This window comes from Arachis stenosperma, chromosome 1 (assembly GCF_014773155.1).
Source record: "Arachis stenosperma cultivar V10309 chromosome 1, arast.V10309.gnm1.PFL2, whole genome shotgun sequence".
Lineage (NCBI taxonomy): Eukaryota > Viridiplantae > Streptophyta > Magnoliopsida > Fabales > Fabaceae > Arachis > Arachis stenosperma.
The window spans coordinates 85,936,706-85,954,205 of record NC_080377.1 but is presented as its reverse complement, the minus strand read 5'-3'; the positions used below and the strand labels follow the sequence as shown (position 1 = coordinate 85,954,205).

The 17,500-nt window shown below is 40.8% G+C and overlaps 1 non-coding gene across 1 annotated transcript; it reads left to right on the top strand.

Moving 5' to 3' along the window:
* Positions 1–11,651: 11,651 nt before the first annotated feature.
* On the top strand, positions 11,652–11,755 carry LOC130950013 (small nucleolar RNA R71). Its single transcript, XR_009073506.1, has one exon. It is a non-coding gene; the product is annotated as a small nucleolar RNA R71 (small nucleolar RNA).
* The last annotated feature ends 5,745 nt before the right edge of the window (positions 11,756–17,500 follow it).

Below are 17,500 nucleotides of genomic sequence, written 5' to 3'. Positions count from 1 at the left end.
GGCAACTCCTTGAGCTTGGCCCAGGACAAGGGATCATCCCCCAAGTCTGAGCACGGCGTGGGAACGGCGGGCGGCCTGTGCGCCCCCGCGAGGGGCAACGCGGCGTGCGCGGCCCAACGCTAGGCCAGGCCTAGTGTGGCGCACGACGCGGATGACCGATATCCGTGCGGCGGCGTGTGTCGTGCGCCGGGGGCAACGCGACGTCCCCGTCCTATTACTTGGAGGGGGCAAGTCGCGGAAGACGGCTTTCGGTTTGTGTCCACTCTGGTGGGGCATCGCGTTGTGCTCGGCCTGGCTCTAGGCTCGACCTACGACGGGTCCCGACCTGGTGTGCCTTGTTCTTGTGACTCGTTCACGTGGCTCGTTCTAGACGGTGTGGCTTTTCGGTTCTGGCCGAAGCAGGTGACGCTTCGGCCTGTCCCTCGAGTATCCTTCGTCACCTCCTTTGAACCCTGCCCAGCGGCGTTGGCTCGGCCCTCCCGTATGCTTCCGCTTTCCTGCACGCGCCTTGGCGTGTGGGGCGCGGTTCGTCCGGGAGTGCTGGGTTTGCGGACCGTGGTGGCGGATGAGCGGTGTGTGGGTCCTGAGTGCTGTCTGGCTCGTTGCCTCGCGTTATGAACGGGCGCATCGGACTCTCTTCATGTATCGTCTCGAGCGACGGTGCTCGTTCCACGGTTGTGCGGCTCCTGTGTTTCCTACCCCGCGGTGTGGTATCCTTGCCTTGCCCCAACCTTTCCTCTCTGCAGTCCCCTCGTGGGATTACCGGGGGAGTTCCAAGACACGCCCGTGGTCCTACCCGTCTCGGCGCTCTGTGAGGCAACGATGGCCTGCGTGCGTGTTCTGTTCTCGCGGGTGCGGTGCACGCGGTCCGGACGGGGTCTTAGATCCCCGTTTGTCCCTCAGATGATTCGGTTTCTCGAAAAGATGCCTGCTGCCGTGTCCGTCCAAAGCTTCCCCACGCGGGGGCGTCAGCAGCGCGGCGCGCAGGGTCGGTGACGGATTCTACCTGGTTGATCCTGCCAGTAGTCATATGCTTGTCTGAAAGATTAAGCCATGCATGTGTAAGTATGAACTAATTCAGACTGTGAAACTGCGAATGGCTCATTAAATCAGTTATAGTTTGTTTGATGGTACCTACTGATGGTGTTTTTATGGAAAACAAATTTTCCAAACACATATCCAACCGGCAAGTATACCGGGTCGCATCAAGTAGTAATAACTCACAAGAGTGAGGTCGATCCCACAGGGATTGATGGATCAAGCAACTTTAGTGGGTGATTAGTTTAGTCAAACTAACATTGAAGTGAATTGTGTGAAGTTGATCAACAGAAAGTAAATTGCAGGAATGATAAAGTTGCAGAATCTAAATGGGCAGAAAACTTAAAGAGCAAGAAAGTAAAATAGCTGAAACTTAAATTGCAAGAAAAGTAAATTGCATGAAAAGTAACGGGGCTGGGGTGCTGGAAATTAAAATTCAACAAGAAAATGTAAAGAGCATTCAAGCAGAGAGCTAGAATATGAAATGGGATGCAGCAGATTTCAATCAGAAAAGTAAAAATGCTTGAAGAATTAAAAATAGAAAGCGATGCTTAATTTGCAGCAATTTAAAAGAATGTTGAAGATCTCAGGGAATCAATGAGACTAGAGAACAAGTCTAGATCTCAAGCCCTTCCTTGATTCAACAGAAAACAAGTTTGCAGAAGAAAGAAGAAATGAAGCAGCAAATGAAAACTCAAATTCAACTATCAATTCTCTGAAATTATGCAGAAGAACAACCAAGAGAGATCTTAGACCAAGAAGGAAACAGAATTCCTTCACTTCTCAATCCAAGATTCAGATTTTACAAGGAAAATTAAAAGAGAGAGAGCTATTTACTACTACTCCCTAATGGAGCAAGCCTTTTCCAATGGAGCTCTCCTCTCTGAAATGAGAGTGATGCCTTTATATATGCTTTTCAAAGTGAAAATGAAAATGAAATTAAAACAAATTACAATTAAAATAAAAATCCTAATCTAATTGATCCATGTGCCTTTGAGTGATGATGTGGGCTTTTCTTGCTTTGGATTTGAGGAGAAATGGGTTTGGTTGGCCTTGATTCAATTTGGAGAGGAATTGAATTAAAATGGAATTTTGGTTGGATTTTGGCCCATGTTGCTCCAGGAGGCTGCCCTGCCCTTGTGGAGGGCAGGGCAGGATTTTATCCGTGCAGCCTTGGTGCGAGCGTGGTGCGTTGGTGTGCGCTGCAGGATGCTGCCCTGCCCTCGCGGAGCGCAGGGCAGAAAAATCTGGTGCGCCAGTTTGGTGCTTGTGCGTGCTGCTGGTGCTGCCGAAGGATGCCTTGGTGCGCCAGAATGGTGCGCCTGTGTGCCACAACAAAATGCTGCCCTGTCCTCGCGGAGGGCAGGGCAATGTGCCAAGGCTGAAGCTCCGTGTTCGAGACTTGGGTGAATGCACACGCTACTTCTTTTCCTTGGTTTATTTTTGCTTATTTTTGGCCCTTAAAGATGCCTTCGGTTCCTACCTCAATTGTACGCCAAATATGGATTGCTATATATCGTTGGAAAGCTCTGAATGTCAGCTTTCCAACGCAACTGGAAGCACATCAATTGGACGTCTGTAGCTCAAGTTATAGCCCTTTGAAGTAGGCATGGTCATGCTGTGTGCGGCCAGATTTTACCTTAGCGAAATTCTTGCTTCCAACCTCACTTTGTATCTCGATTCTGCCCTGCCCTTGGCAAGGGCAGGGCAGTGTGCGTGCTGGCTGCTTCCTTCATTGATTTGGTCATGGGCCACGCTTTTAAAAGCGTGGCCTAAGCCTCCAAAGTGTGCTCCATCTTCAAAGTGTGCTCCAAAGCTCTTTTTTCCTCTTTTTTTGTGCTTCTTTGCTTCTTTTTCTTCTTTTTTTCTACAAGATTTATAAAATTAAAATATCAAGAAAATATATCATTTAAGTACAAAAGCATTCAATATTTAAGCACAATTCATCAATTTCTTGTATGAAAAGCATAGAAAAATAGGTATATGATGACTTGTCATCACAACACGAAACTTAAACCTTGCTTGTCCCCAAGCAAGAAAAGAATCATGCAATAAAGATTGACAATCCAAGGTAAGAAGAATAGCAACTCAATGTTCATGGTAAGCTAGTTTTCTAAGCATGCTTCAATCACAAAAGAAATGTAAATGATTGATGCTTCTATCTAGCTCAATTTATGAAATCTTTTTCTTATAATTCTTCCTTGAAACAAGCTTTTGATTTTTTTTTTAGCTTCTCCTTTTGGGTGCTTTGCCCCATGAGTTGATAACAAAGCTACGACTTCTAAATGCTTTGTTTTCAAGTATTACCACTTGATACATAAGCACCACAAGCATTTAATTAGAGGACTTCATTAAGCTCATCATTTTTTTTTACTCTCTAATCATTGATGCTCAGCACCTTGAGCTTTGAGGGAGTGCTTTTGCACTTGAGCCTAGCCTTGACTTCTAAGTGTTTTGTTTTCAAGCATTTGGCTTGATACATAAACACCACAAGCACTTAGCAAATAAATTGCCATTGGTACTTAGAGCCTTCAGCTTTCTCATTCTTTCCCTTTTTCTTTTTTTTTGCTTTAATTGTATTTGCTTCCTTCAAGGTTTTCATGATTTCAAAAGATTTCACAAAATTTACTAGATGAAAAACTTCAATTAAATAAAATCCATTGCAATTGAGCAACAATCAATCATACTAGCTTTCCAATACTTGTATGCACATGCTAAATTCTTCTTTAATTCCTTGTTTGTTTATGATCATGATACTTTATTGCTTTTGAATACACAAAGCTCAAGTTGGTAGTTATAATGGCACAGCAACATGTTACAAATCAAAATTTAGGCTATGCTTATTCATACCACACATGCATACAAAGAAGATAATGTGACAATCATGCAATTTAAAGTGCTAGAAACAAATGAGAGGAAAAGGAACTTTACAACCTTGTAGTCCATCTTCTCTATTGTTGTCATTTTCCTCCCATTCTTCTCCTTCCCATACCAAATCAGAATGCTTGCTCTTCCTCAAGCAACAATTAGAACAATGGTGGTGGGGTCTAAAATGGATCATGAATGTCTTACAGAAAAGGATGTCAGTTGATGCGCATAAACTTGTTATGCTATGATTTAGGAAATTGCACGATCGGCAAAATTCCTTCCGGCAAGTGCACCGGTTATTGTCAAGTAAAAACTCACAATAGAGTGAGGTCGAATCCCACAAGGATTGGTTGAATGAGCAATTCGAATTAGAAGTTTGGTTAGTTGAGCGGAATCAAGAATTGGATGTGAATTTGCATAAAGTAAATTGGCGGGAAATGTAAATTGCAAGGAAATGAAATTTGCAGAATCTTAAATTGCAAGAATGAAAATGCGAAAAACGCACCTTAACCCCCAAGTTGGCAACGTGCCCGTGCCTTACTCTCCCAAGGCAAGGGCTTGGGGCTGGCGTTGTTGCAAAACACGCCCCCTATCCAGCACGTTGGCAACGTGCTCGAGCCACACTCCTAGGCTAATCTCTAGCCTTCTTGAATTCCACTTCATGTTCTTGTTTTTAGGGCCTAAAGATGACTCTGGTTTGGCTTCAATTTTGTGCTCCATCATAGACTATTATATATGGTTGGAAAGCTCTGAATGTCAGCTTTCCAACGCAACTGGAAGCACTCAATTTGGATCTCTGTAGTTCAAGATATCTTCCATTGAAGTGGACATGTTCAGGCTGCCTTGTTGGAGTTATTGTGGATAACGCCCTTATATTCCAAGTTAGCAACGTGCACCACCATTTCCTGGCGTTGTTGTGGATAACTCCTTCTCTTCAGCACGTTGGCAACGTGCTCGAGCCTTTCTCAAGGCTCCAAGTTTGCTTCCTGGCGTTGGCAACGTGCATAGCAAGGCTAATGGGCGTTGGCAACGTGCATGGTGCGACTCATGGACGTTGGCAACGTGGTTGGTGCGCCTTGTGGGCGTTGGCAACCTGGTTGGTGCGGCCATTGGACGTTGGCAACCTGGTTGGCAAGGCTTGTGGGCGTTGGTAACTTGGTTGGCACCAAGACTTGGTGCCTAGCCAAGCATTCTTGTGTGGCGTTGGCAACGCCCATCTTGAGTTGGCAACGCCAGCTCCTTTTCTTCCAGGGCTCCATTTGTTGCTTGGTTGTGTGGCGTTGGCAACGCCCACTTCAAGTTGGCAACGCCAACTTTGCTTCTTCCAGGGCCTCCTGGCGTTGCCTTCAACAACGCACCATATTCCCAAGTTGGCAACGCCAACTCCTCTTCCTGGCGTTGCCAAGAACAACGCCCTTTGTATCCAAGTTGGCAACGCCAACTTCTCGCCCAGCTTGCATCATTCTTGCTTCCATGCTTCCTTGTTTCATCACCTATCATCAACAAGGGAAATAGCTTCAAAGTCTTACCAATTCATGAAATAAATTTCATGAGATTCATTCATACTCATTCATATATGCATTCCTTAAAGCATTTGCATGAATTTGGCTAAAATTAACATGTTCCTTGATATCATCATGCATGGAAACAAAACTCATAAAAGGACTTGTTTATTTAGAGAAAATGAGTGAAATTAAGCTAAAATCAACTAAACTAACTAGTTAAAATGGCAAATATGCGAATGCATCAAAAATTTCATGAGAAATTATCTATTCATAGCATTCAAGTAATATAACTAAAAACTCATGAATTTGCATCATAATCACAATGTTTTGGATGGTTCATTGCTTTGTTGTTCATTTAACCATTCTTGGTTACTTTAAGCTCAAGAAAATGCATAAAACAACTAAAACTAACAGAAAAATGCTAGTGAAACTAGCCTAAGATGCCTTGGCATCACAACACCAAACTTAATACTTGCTTGTCCCTAAGCAAGTCCTGAGTTATTTGAGTAGAAAGTATGAAACAAAAAGCAATTACATTGGCTATATTAGCAAGCATTTGAAGTTCATTAGAAGGGTTTTATGCAGAAAGTTGCAGCATCACTTTTTCATTCTTGTCAGGGAGAATTATCACTTTTTCATTGCATCCATCAAACACTGCTATGGCCTCTTGTTATTCTTATGTCCTTGGCACTTTTTCCTTTCTTTGTTTTTCTTTTTCTTAGAGCTCTTTGCTCCTTGTTTGCTCAGTGTCATGTGTCGCACAAGCCTTTGGCATTTTCTTTTTCTTATCAGTGCATTACACATATCCACTACAGGCATTTTAGTTCACATTTCTTCTTGAGACATTGGTGCCCAGCACCTCTTTGTGTGACTAAATGTTTTGTATTTAGGTTGCTCTTGATAATGGACTTTTGGTCGATAATCCCGGGTTAGTTAACCCAAGTTACCAAGTGTTGAAACACTCCACAGAACCTATTCATCCAAGCAGATCCTAGTACATAAACACCACAGGCATATGTCTCAGAAGTTCAAACCATTGGTGCCTAGCTTATTTTCTTAATTCTTTTGCTTTTTGGTTGCCCTTTTCAGTGGCTTTTTCTTCTTCTTTTTCTTTCTTTGTCATGGCCAAAGACATTCATTCATCAAGATCCATAGACAGTATTCAACTTCTTCACAAAAATGATAATTCTACACTCAATTTCCAATGAGCTAACTAAACAATCAAGCATGCATACCACCACTTAATTCTACTTGATTTGTCACTAACTGAGCCAAGTTACTTTTGTTCAAACTTTTCTTTTATTTTTGGAAACAGAACAAGCATGGCAAGCATTTGTTTAAGAAGGTGAGTTATATCCAAACATCTAGGCATTTACTTTATTCAAAGCAATAAATAAACAAACATACTAAAAACTTCACTTAAACTTAGATGACTTAAAATGAAACAAAGCTCATAAAGACAATTCACAACTATCATTTGATTGTTAAGGAACGGGACCACCTCTCATTTATTGCTTGGTTCTTCTTGATTCTTGGGATCCTGTTTCTTCTTGCTTCTTACCTCTTTTTGACCACTTGTAATTCCTTTGTCTTTTCTCATGAGCTTTTTCCAGAATCCAGCCTTTTTCATTGTTTCTTCCACTCCTTTTTCAAGGACCATTGCCTTGTTTATTTCTCCTTCTTTCCTCCCTTTGAAATACTCATCAAAAGCTGGGAATGCTGGGTCCATCTTGTGTAGATGTTCCCCTATGTAGTTCAGCTTGATTTGAGAGCTGATGTTGTAATCAGCTTGAACTGAGTATCTCGCATTCTGCAGAGTGGTGGCTTCCTTGAGTGCCAACATATTGGCATCTTGGTGTTGGCAGATGTGGCTGAGGGATTCCTGTAATTGTAAATTTTGTTCCCTTTGCAGATCTAGGAATCTTGATTCAAAATTCCTTTGCATGTCCATCATCTTTAGGTGGAAGTCCTCTTGCCTTTCCTGAGACCTCATGTATTGTTGAGATAATCCTTCCATGATTTCCTGCATTCTGCTCATGTCCATGGGGTCTCTGGGAACTTGTTGCCTTCTTTCTGGAATCCCTTGTTCTTCTTGCTCTTCTTCTCCTTCTTCTCCTTCTTGCTCTGCCTCTTGCTCTGCTTCTGCTTGTTGCCCTTCTTCATTTCTTCTTTTTGTATGTCTTGGGGGCGCTGGGCCAAGAGTCATTCTCTGAGCAGTGATGGCCATTTCAGGATATAGCCAATTAGGTCTTTCATCTTCAAGTGGTACTTGGGCATCGATGCATAGTCTAATGATGGTGCTAGGGAAGTGGAGCCAGGAGTCATGGTCACTTTTCTCACTAAACTCTTGTATCTGTTCGGCAATGAGTTTATGAACTTTGATCTCCCCTCCCACCATAATGCAATGTAGCAAGATGGCTCTTTTGGGAACTATTTCTGAAGTGTTTGCAGTGGGTAGGATGGATCTCCTAACTATTGCATACCACCCTTTAGCTTCAGGTGTTAGGTCTCCCCTTCTCAAAACTCTTGGAGCCCCTTTTGTCTTTCTCACCCATTCAGCTCGGATGGCACAAAGATCTTCAGCAATAGTCGAATAGTCAGGTTCTCCCATCATCCTTTCCTCATAACTTGCTTGGCTGAAACGTATGTTTTTCAGGCCAAGAGTTTTCATGATTGCTTTGGGGCTGAAGTCAACTTCCACCCCTCTCACATAGCTTTTGTATGTGGGTTCCTCGGTTGTATCCTCCCTTACTGCATTTGCATAAAACTCCTTCACCAGGTTGATGTTGATTTTAGTGATTGGCTTAGTTAAAAGCTCCCACTTCCTCTTTTTGATCTTCTCCCAAATACCTGGAAACTCATCCTTTTCAAGGTCAAAGGGAACCTCAGCTAGTACCTTTTTAGGTCTCATCCATTCGGCTTGAATCTCATGGAAAACTGATTTGTATTTCCATGCATCAAATTCCCTTTCCTCCTCCATTGGCTCCTTATCCTTTCTTCTTTTGTGGCTAGATGAGGCTGTCATTTGTTCCTTGGTTTTGGCAAGTGACAAGCTAAAGTTGACAGAGTGAAGTAAGAAAGTGTTGTTAGAAGTGTGGTGAGGTTGTTTTCGGCAAGAAATGGTTATGCTATGATGAAAGACAATGTGCAAGAAGGGGATTTGGTGGTGTGGAACTCGTTCCCCAAGTGGTTCTTTATAGTGCATGTACTTGAAAAATGGATGGCTAGGGTGAATTGTGAAGTATGGCTTGATTGTAAATGTATGAGTTAGGGAAAAGGACGAATAGCTTTTCACTTTCTTGGAAGTATTCTGGGTGCATTGGTTGTACATGTAGCTATCATTTCATGCAGAATTCCCTTTTCCCATGTGCTAGTTTCAAAGACTTTTGAACTTTCTTTTTGACCAAGAACCGTGCCTCCCCTCTTGTCTTCTTCCTCCATTCTTATCCTTCCTTTTGTACCTGCACAAACAAACAAAGGTGCTATTATTTTTCGGTCCATGTGAATAGTCTTTGCACATGTTTTTCATTCTTTTTGAATTGTAAATCAATGATTGTCTTTGTGAGCTTATAGCCGTGACCTTTGTGTGTATGCACATTTATTAATGGACACCAAACTTAATGTTTGGTAATGTCTCCTGATGTCATGAAATCCATGTTGGTTGTCCTTAATGAATGTGCATAATTCTAATAAATCATAGTCACTTTGGCTCTTTGATCCTAAACAATTTTACTACCTAAAGTAATTGAAATCAAAGTAATAAAACATGCAAATGGTATACTTGTCATGAATTTAAATCTAAGGGAACTTCTTGCTTTTCATCAGCCGTGTTTAAAAGGAACACCAAACTTAATGTTTGGTTGTGCACCTTGAAGGATTGAATACAATTTGAGTAAGATTTGGGGGTGCCTTTAGGCACACCAAACTTAGAGACCAATTGTATTCTACATGCAATGTTTAGTGCACTTTATCAACAGTTGTCCCAAGGATTCAATTCATGCATAAGAAACCATGCTTTATTAGATGCAGAGCAAAACAATAAAGAGTAAGGATACTAAAACATGGGTTGCCTCCCATGAAGCGCTTCTTTAACGTCACTAGCTTGACGGTTGTCCCTTGTTAGGGTGGATTGTAGTGCTTGATGTCCTCTCCTCTCACTATGGAAACATCCCCATTTGATTCCTTCATGATTTCCAAATGCTCCATTGAAAGAACTTTCCTGATTGTGAACACTTGAGGGAGTTGGGAAGGAATGGGTTTGAGGCCAGGTGGAATTGGCAAATAATGACTTAATATCACTTTATCTCCCGGAGAAAAACCTTCAGTGGGAATTTTCTTGTTTCTCCACCCTCTTGGCAATTTCCTTACAATTCTTCCTTCTCTCTTAAGGATTTCGTCGTTGACCCTTATGCTAGGAGGGCCCTTTTGATCTGCTTCTATTGACTCTTGTGGCTTTAGCTCTTGCACTTCTTGTTTGCCTTCAAGGGATTGTTTTAGAGTTTCAGCTGCTGAATTGCTTTCCTCCAAACACAGATTGCTATAATCTTCCTTAGGCTTTTCAGGTTCTGGTTCAGGCTCAGATGCAGGTTTGAAAACATGGAAAATGAGCTGTTCATCCTGTATTCTCAAAATTAGCTCTCCTTGTTCTACATCTATGAGTGCTCTAGCAGTGGCTAGAAATGGCCTTCCCAATATGATAGGGTGTAGGTAGCTTTCCTCCATGTCCAAAATGACAAAGTCTGTGGGGAAAAAGTAATTTCCCACTTTCACCAGCACATTTTCAACTACCCCTTCAGCTTGCTTTTGAGTTTTGTCAGCCAATTGTACGATTACATCCGTGGATCTCACCTCATTCAGTTGTAGCCTCCTCATAAGAGTCAGAGGCATCACATTTATGCTAGCTCCTAAATCACAGAATCCTCTGTCAATTTTGTTTCCCCTATGATGCAGGGGATATGAAAACTTCCTGGGTCTGTTTTCTTAGAGACCATATCCTTCTTGATGAGTGCACTGCATTCCTTGTTCATTACTACAGTTTGTCCTCCCTTCAAAACTCTTTTCTTGCTCAGCAATTCCTTCAAATACTTGACATGAGTAGGCATCTGCTGGAGGATCTCAAGAAAGGGAATATTGATGTGGAGAGACTTAAATGTCTCTAAGAACCTTGAATATGTTTTCCCTTTTTCACCTCCTCCTAACCTCTGAGGAAATGGTGCTTTTGGTTGGTATGTTCCCAGCATGCCTTCCTTTTGCAATTCTTTGGCTTGCTCAGTTTCACCTTCATGCTTGGCTTCTTCCATACCTTCCTTCAAGATTTCTGGCTCCTGTTCTGAGGGTCTGATTCCTTCTTCTTCTGAGACTTCCTTCAACATGGTGATGGCCTTGCATTCTTCCCATCTCACTCCCTTTTGTTCCCCCTTAGGATTCTTTTCAGTGTCACTAGGGAACACTGCAGTTGACTTGGGGGCCTGTTGAGATAGCTCTCCTACTCGAGACTCCATCCATTTGAGTTTTTCACCATGGTTCCTTAAGGTAGATCTCACATCTTCCTTAAAGCTTTTCAACTCAATTATGTCCTGACTCATGGTTGCAAGCCTTCCTTCTATCCTGTTTAATTGATCTTGAAATTGTTGGTTCGGATTGGGTAGGGCAGGTTGATTATTTTGGCCATGATATGGTGGTTGGGAGTAAGTGTTTTGTGTGGCTTGGTATGATCTTTGGTTGGAGTTTTGGTATGTGGAATTGTTGTGTTGGTTGTGGTTGTAGGGTTTGTGGTTTTGTGGTTGGGTTTGTTGGTTTCCCCACCCAAAGTTTGGGTGATTTTTCCAACCTGAGTTGTAAGTGTTGGAATGTGGATCATATGGTTGCCTTTGTTGATTCCCCGCATAGTTGGCCTCTTCCCAATCACCTCCTTCAATGCTTACTTCCTCTTGATCTTGTGTGTGTATCGCAGCCACTTGCTTTGTGTCTAATTTCCTGGTGAGCTCTGCTAGTTGCTTGGCAAACACCTTGTTTTGGGCTAGAATTGTATCAACATGGTTCAGCTCCATGACTCCCTTAGTGTTGTGTCTCTCTGAAGCATAGTAGTATTCATTCTCAGCCACTGTCTCAATCACTTCAATGGCTTCTTCCACAGTCTTTTTCCTGTTCAATGAACCTCCTGATGAATGGTCTACAGCCTTCCTTGATTCATAAGAAAGTCCATCATAGAAAATATGCAATTGCACCCAGTCAGGGAACATGTTTGGTGGACATTTCCTTGTCAATTCTTTGAACCTCTCCCATGCCTCGTAGAGCGTCTCACCATCTTGTTGTCTAAAAGTTTGAACCTCAGATCGAAGCCTATTGACCTTTTGTGGGGGGTAGAAACGTGCCAGAAACTTGCTCTCCACCTCATCCCAGGTTGTTAGGCTGTCCCTTGGGAATGATTCCAGCCACTTAGCTGCCTTGTCCCTAAGTGAAAATGGGAACAAGAGCAGTTTATAGGCATCGTCCTGGACTCCATTGGACTTCACAGTGTCGCAAATTCTCAGGAATTTGGTGAGATGTTGGTTTGGATCTTCATTAGCACTCCCACCAAATGAACAATAGTTCTCCACCAGTGATATTAGCTGTGGTTTGAGTTCAAAATTGTTGGCCTGAATGGGTGGTTTCTGAATGCTGCTACCACAATTCCCAGAGGTTGGGTTTATGTATGAACCAAGAACCCTCCTTTCAGGAATGGCATTGTTTCCATCAGCCCTCTCATGGTTGTGAAATTCTCTATCCATGTTGAGATCTAGAGCTTCCTCAAAGTTGTCCTCAGATTCTCCTTCAGATTCTTCTTCTCTCAGTACTCTCTTCCCTCTTGCTTCCCTTCTAAGTCTATGAAGGGTCCTCTCTGGTTCGGTATATGGAGGAGTTGATGTCTCTCCTCTTCTACCTGTCATACAAGAACACACCACAAGCAACAAACAAGTGGAATACTCTTGGTTAATGGAAGAGTATAGTTAGAGCAGTTGAGGAATTAATTCAAATAGTTAGTGGGTCAGTGAGTTAGTTTCTTGAAATTAAAGGCATAAAGAAAGAAAAGCAAATAACAGAGTGCAGAAATTAAAATTCAGCAAGTAACTTGAACTAAATTAACAAAACAAGAAAAATGCTCAATCTAGTTAACTTCCAATTTGAGAATTGTCAATCGAAAACCAATCCCCGGCAACGGCGCCATAAACTTGATGCGCATAAACTTGTTATGCTATGATTTAGGAAATTGCACGATCGGCAAAATTCCTTCCGGCAAGTGCACCGGTTATCGTCAAGTAAAAACTCACAATAGAGTGAGGTCGAATCCCACAAGGATTGGTTGAATGAGCAATTTGAATTAGAAGTTTGGTTAGTTGAGCGGAATCAAGAATTGGATGTGAATTTGCATAAAGTAAATTGGCGGGAAATGTAAATTGCAAGGAAATGAAATTTGCAGAATCTTAAATTGCAAGAATGAAAATGCGAGAAATTAAATTGCTGAAATTAAAAGGGAATTGGGGTGATGGCATGAATTGAAAGTTGTAGAATGTAAATAAAAAGTAGAGATCAGAAATGGGGAGTTCATTGGGGTTAGGAGATATTGAAATCTCCGAATCAAAATGTTTCATCTCTTCCTCAACCAATGCCTTCATTGTATTTTGCTTGGCAATCTTATATGATTGGATCCCAATTCCTTGGCTCACCAATTCTCTCTAAAAACAAACAAATTCCCAATCCCTTGGTTTAAATGTTCATAAGAAGAGATGTAGCTTGATCACTGATTATACCACACAATTTCATGGACCACAATTTGGTAGGATTACATGTCACAATATCCATCCAAACCCCAATCCAATTCACTGTGAGAAAGCTTCTCTAGCATGAATCCTCCATTCCTTTCCCAAGGTTCCGAAGGATTCCAATTATGGGTAATTTCTTTCCCAAGACAATTACCCAATGGAATTAGATCGAGAAGCTTTCTAACAAAATTCAAGAGAAAAGATTGAAGAAGAAGATAAAACTATTATTGATTCATTGAATTACAATAGAGCTCCCTAACCCAATGAAAGGGGTTTAGTGAGTCATAGCTCAGAATTCAATTACACAATATGAAAAGTTCTAAAGTGTCCAAAAAAAGTGGTAACTAACTTCAATTCTATCCTATTTATACACTTTCTAAATTGAGCTTCTGTTGTGTTTCTTGGGCTTTGAGGCCTTTCCTTGATTTCCTTTTGCTTTAGGCTTATGGTCCATAATCCTGATGAGGCTGTGATCCAATTCTGTAACATTCATTGAGCAAACTTAGTGATAAACAAGTAATGACACAAGACCCAATGATTTGAAGTTCCAGACTCATCAATTCTTGAGGCCCAATCCCATAAACCATGATATTCAATTGGGTTTCATGCCATAATAAGTTTAAGTTAATATTTGTGCTCAATTGCTAACTTAAACTTTAATATAATTGGCCCAGAAACCTTTTTAAATGGTGGTGTTTAAGTTGAAGTTTAAGTTTTAGTTTAAGGTCAAACTAAAATTTAAACGTGGAATTGGAAGAAAACACCCCAGGAGTGTACATAGTCGAACACGTTTAACCTCCAGTTTAAGGTTAAACTGGAGGTTAAACTTGGAAATGAAGAAAGCAACCCCTGGAGGCAATTAGGATCAAACACGTTTAACCTCCAGTTTGAGGTCAAACTGGAGGTTAAACTTGGAAATGAAGAACACACCCTGGAGGAGAAAAACCATCGAACCCGTTTAACCTCCAGTTTGAGGTCAAACTGGAGGTTAAACGTGGAATGCTTCTTGGTGAGAAAAGAAAGTGTCGAACACGTTTAACCTCCAGTTTGAGGTTAAACTGGAGGTTAAACGTGGAAATGCTTTTGTGCCTCCCTTAGTTCAATTCTCATTCTGGCGTTTAACCTCCAGTTTGAGGTCAAACTGGAGGTTAAACGTGGAATGCTCCTTAGTGCCCTTTCTCATTCTGGCGTTTAACTTCCAGTTTGAGGTCAAACTGGAGGTTAAACGCCAGTTACAGCATTTCCTCTCTTCTCATGATTTTGGCGTTTAAGCTCCAGTTTAACCTTAAACTGGAGCTTAAACGTCCCATTTGATATTCAAGCTTCCTTTATTGATTTTGTTGCTTCCTTGCCTAGCCTCTTCTTCCCTGAAATCATCCAAACAATTGCATCAAAGTCTTGCAAAATTTCATGAGAAATCATCTATTCATAGCATTCAAGTAATATAACTAAAAACTCATGAATTTGCATCATAATCATAATGTTTTGGATGGTTCATTGCTTTGTTGTTCATTTAACCATTCTTGGTTACTTTAAGCTCAAGAAAATGCATAAAACAACTAAAACTAACAGAAAAATGCTAGTGAAACTAGCCTAAGATGCCTTGGCATCATCAGTAGCATATGTGTTTAGGCAAGCAAGATTAAGATAACAATCAAGGCACAAAAGACAGCAACAATTGATTGCAAGCATAAGAAGGTGTGCACAATACTTTGCATAAAGAATAAGTGGCACACCAAACTTAGTGTGACACTTTCACTTGGAATTGATGCAAGTATCTAATAGATATTGGAACCAAATTTTGTTGCATAGCAACACCAAACTTAGAATGCAATCATATGTTAATTTTATTTGAACTAAAACTAAACAAAAGAAACTGTTATTTGTTGAATACAATCACCAAGTGAAGAATCTATCATGAGTAAGGATGTTTGGGTGATGTATTAACAAACACAGTTAATAAAAGAAAGCATTAAAAACAAGGAAATGACTAAAATAATCAAGAAAACTAAAATTGTCTAACTAAAAAAATAACACTGCAGCGGCATTATGATTATGTAAACAAGTGGTGTTGCTGGATGATTTGCATAGAAAAATAGGTGGCACACCAAACTTAGAATCTTGGTGTGTCACTTTCAATTTTTTTTGATTTGATGTAATCATCCAAAAAGATTGAAAACAATGTGTTGCATGGCAACACCAAACTTAGAATGTAACCATATGCCAATTTATTGAAATTTAAACAAAGCATGGAGAAGAAATGTACCTACGGTTGGGTTACCTCCCAACAAGTGCTCTTTTAGTGTCATTAGCTTGATGTGTTGCTCTTCACTTTCTTCCTCTTCTTCCAATTGGTTAAGAGGAATGACTTCAAGGGGGGAGAAGTTTCAGCTTTTGTCCCCTTTCTTGATTTACTCTCAGCAAGCTTTCTTTTGAAATTGGCTTGGTTGAGCTTGCTTGCTTGATCAGGGGGAGGATTGTTTGCAGTTGACCTTTTCTTGAATGATGTCCTTGATATCTTGGTCATAATCCTCTTCTTGGTGTTTTTGTCAATTGCCTTCACTTCCTTGAGTCCAAGTCTTGGTGGTTGTGTAATTGTTGGAGTTTTGTCTTCATCAAGAGTTCCTTGCAGTGATGGTTTAAGGACCCCTTCCTTCATGTGGTTTTCTACTTCACTTGAGTTTGACTTCTCTTAAATGTCTTCCTCCCTTTCTTCTTCATGATTTTCCATTAATGCCTCTGGGAGGGAATCTTTATGTTTCATTGTCACCTCAAGTGGCTCTTGTAAATGTAAAAGTTCAGGATCAAATGCCTCCTCCACCTCATTTTTCATTAAAATTTTGCTTGACACAGAGGCTTCCTCATCTTGCCTTTCCACTTTCTTCGTTGCACTCAACACTTGAGCTATGTGCACTTCCATGTTTGTGAAGAAGTTCTCTTTTCTTTTCCAGAATTTCTTTTCCTCCTCCCAACATCTTTTGAGCATGGACTCAATCCTTGAGAGTCCTTGGCTTGTGGAAGTTTGTGTTGGTTGTGAGTCATGGGATGGATTTTGTGTTGAGGCATAGTTAATTGATGAAGAATTTTCAAATGAGAAACTGGAAAGTGAGGGTGGATAATTTTTCATGTGATTTGACTGCTCAGAATTTGCAGTTTCTTGGTGATACTCCCATCCACCATGAGGATAATGATATGAATCAGTTTGTGGTGGTGGTTGGTATCCCTCATAATTCTCTTGCTCATCTTGGGGTTCTGAAGCAAATCTCCATGGATTGGAGTGCTCAGAATTTGTGTCTTCCTGGTGATATTCCCAATCATAATTAGAATACTGACTTGAATCATATTGTGATGACGGGCAATATCCCATGAAGTTTGTTTGACTAAAAGATGAGGTGAACTCCATTTGAATTTTGCAAACCACAACACCATTGAAAATTGAAATTACTCATATCAGAGATGAGAATTTCTTAGTGAGGCAAAAACTCAAACACCTTGGTCTCACTTTAAAACAGAGAACAAAAAAAAGAAAATGCTTGATCTAGACTTCTCACCCACTTAATCATTGTTGATCTAATCAATCCCCGGCAACGGCGCCAAAAACTTGATGGTGTTTTTATGGAAAATAAATTTTCCAAACACATATCCAACCGGCAAGTATACCGGGTCGCATCAAGTAGTAATAACTCACAAGAGTGAGGTCGATCCCACAGGGATTGATGGATCAAGCAACTTTAGTGGGTGATTAGTTTAGTCAAGCTAACATTGAAGTGAATTGTGTGAAGTTGATCAACAGAAAGTAAATTGCAGGAATGATAAAGTTGCAGAATCTAAATGGGCAGAAAACTTAAAGAGCAAGAAAGTAAAATAGCTGAAACTTAAATTGCAAGAAAAGTAAATTGCATGAAAAGTAACGGGGCTGGGGTGCTGGAAATTAAAATTCAACAAGAAAATGTAAAGAGCATTCAAGCAGAGAGCTAGAATATGAAATGGGATGCAGCAGATTTCAATCAGAAAAGTAAAATGCTTGAAGAATTAAAAATAGAAAGCGATGCTTAATTTGCAGCAATTTAAAAGAATGTTGAAGATCTCAGGGAATCAATGAGACTAGAGAACAAGTCTAGATCTCAAGCCCTTCCTTGATTCAACAGAAAACAAGTTTGCAGAAGAAAGAAGAAATGAAGCAGCAAATGAAAACTCAAATTCAACTATCAATTCTCTGAAATTATGCAGAAGAACAACCAAGAGAGATCTTAGACCAAGAAGGAAACAGAATTCCTTCACTTCTCA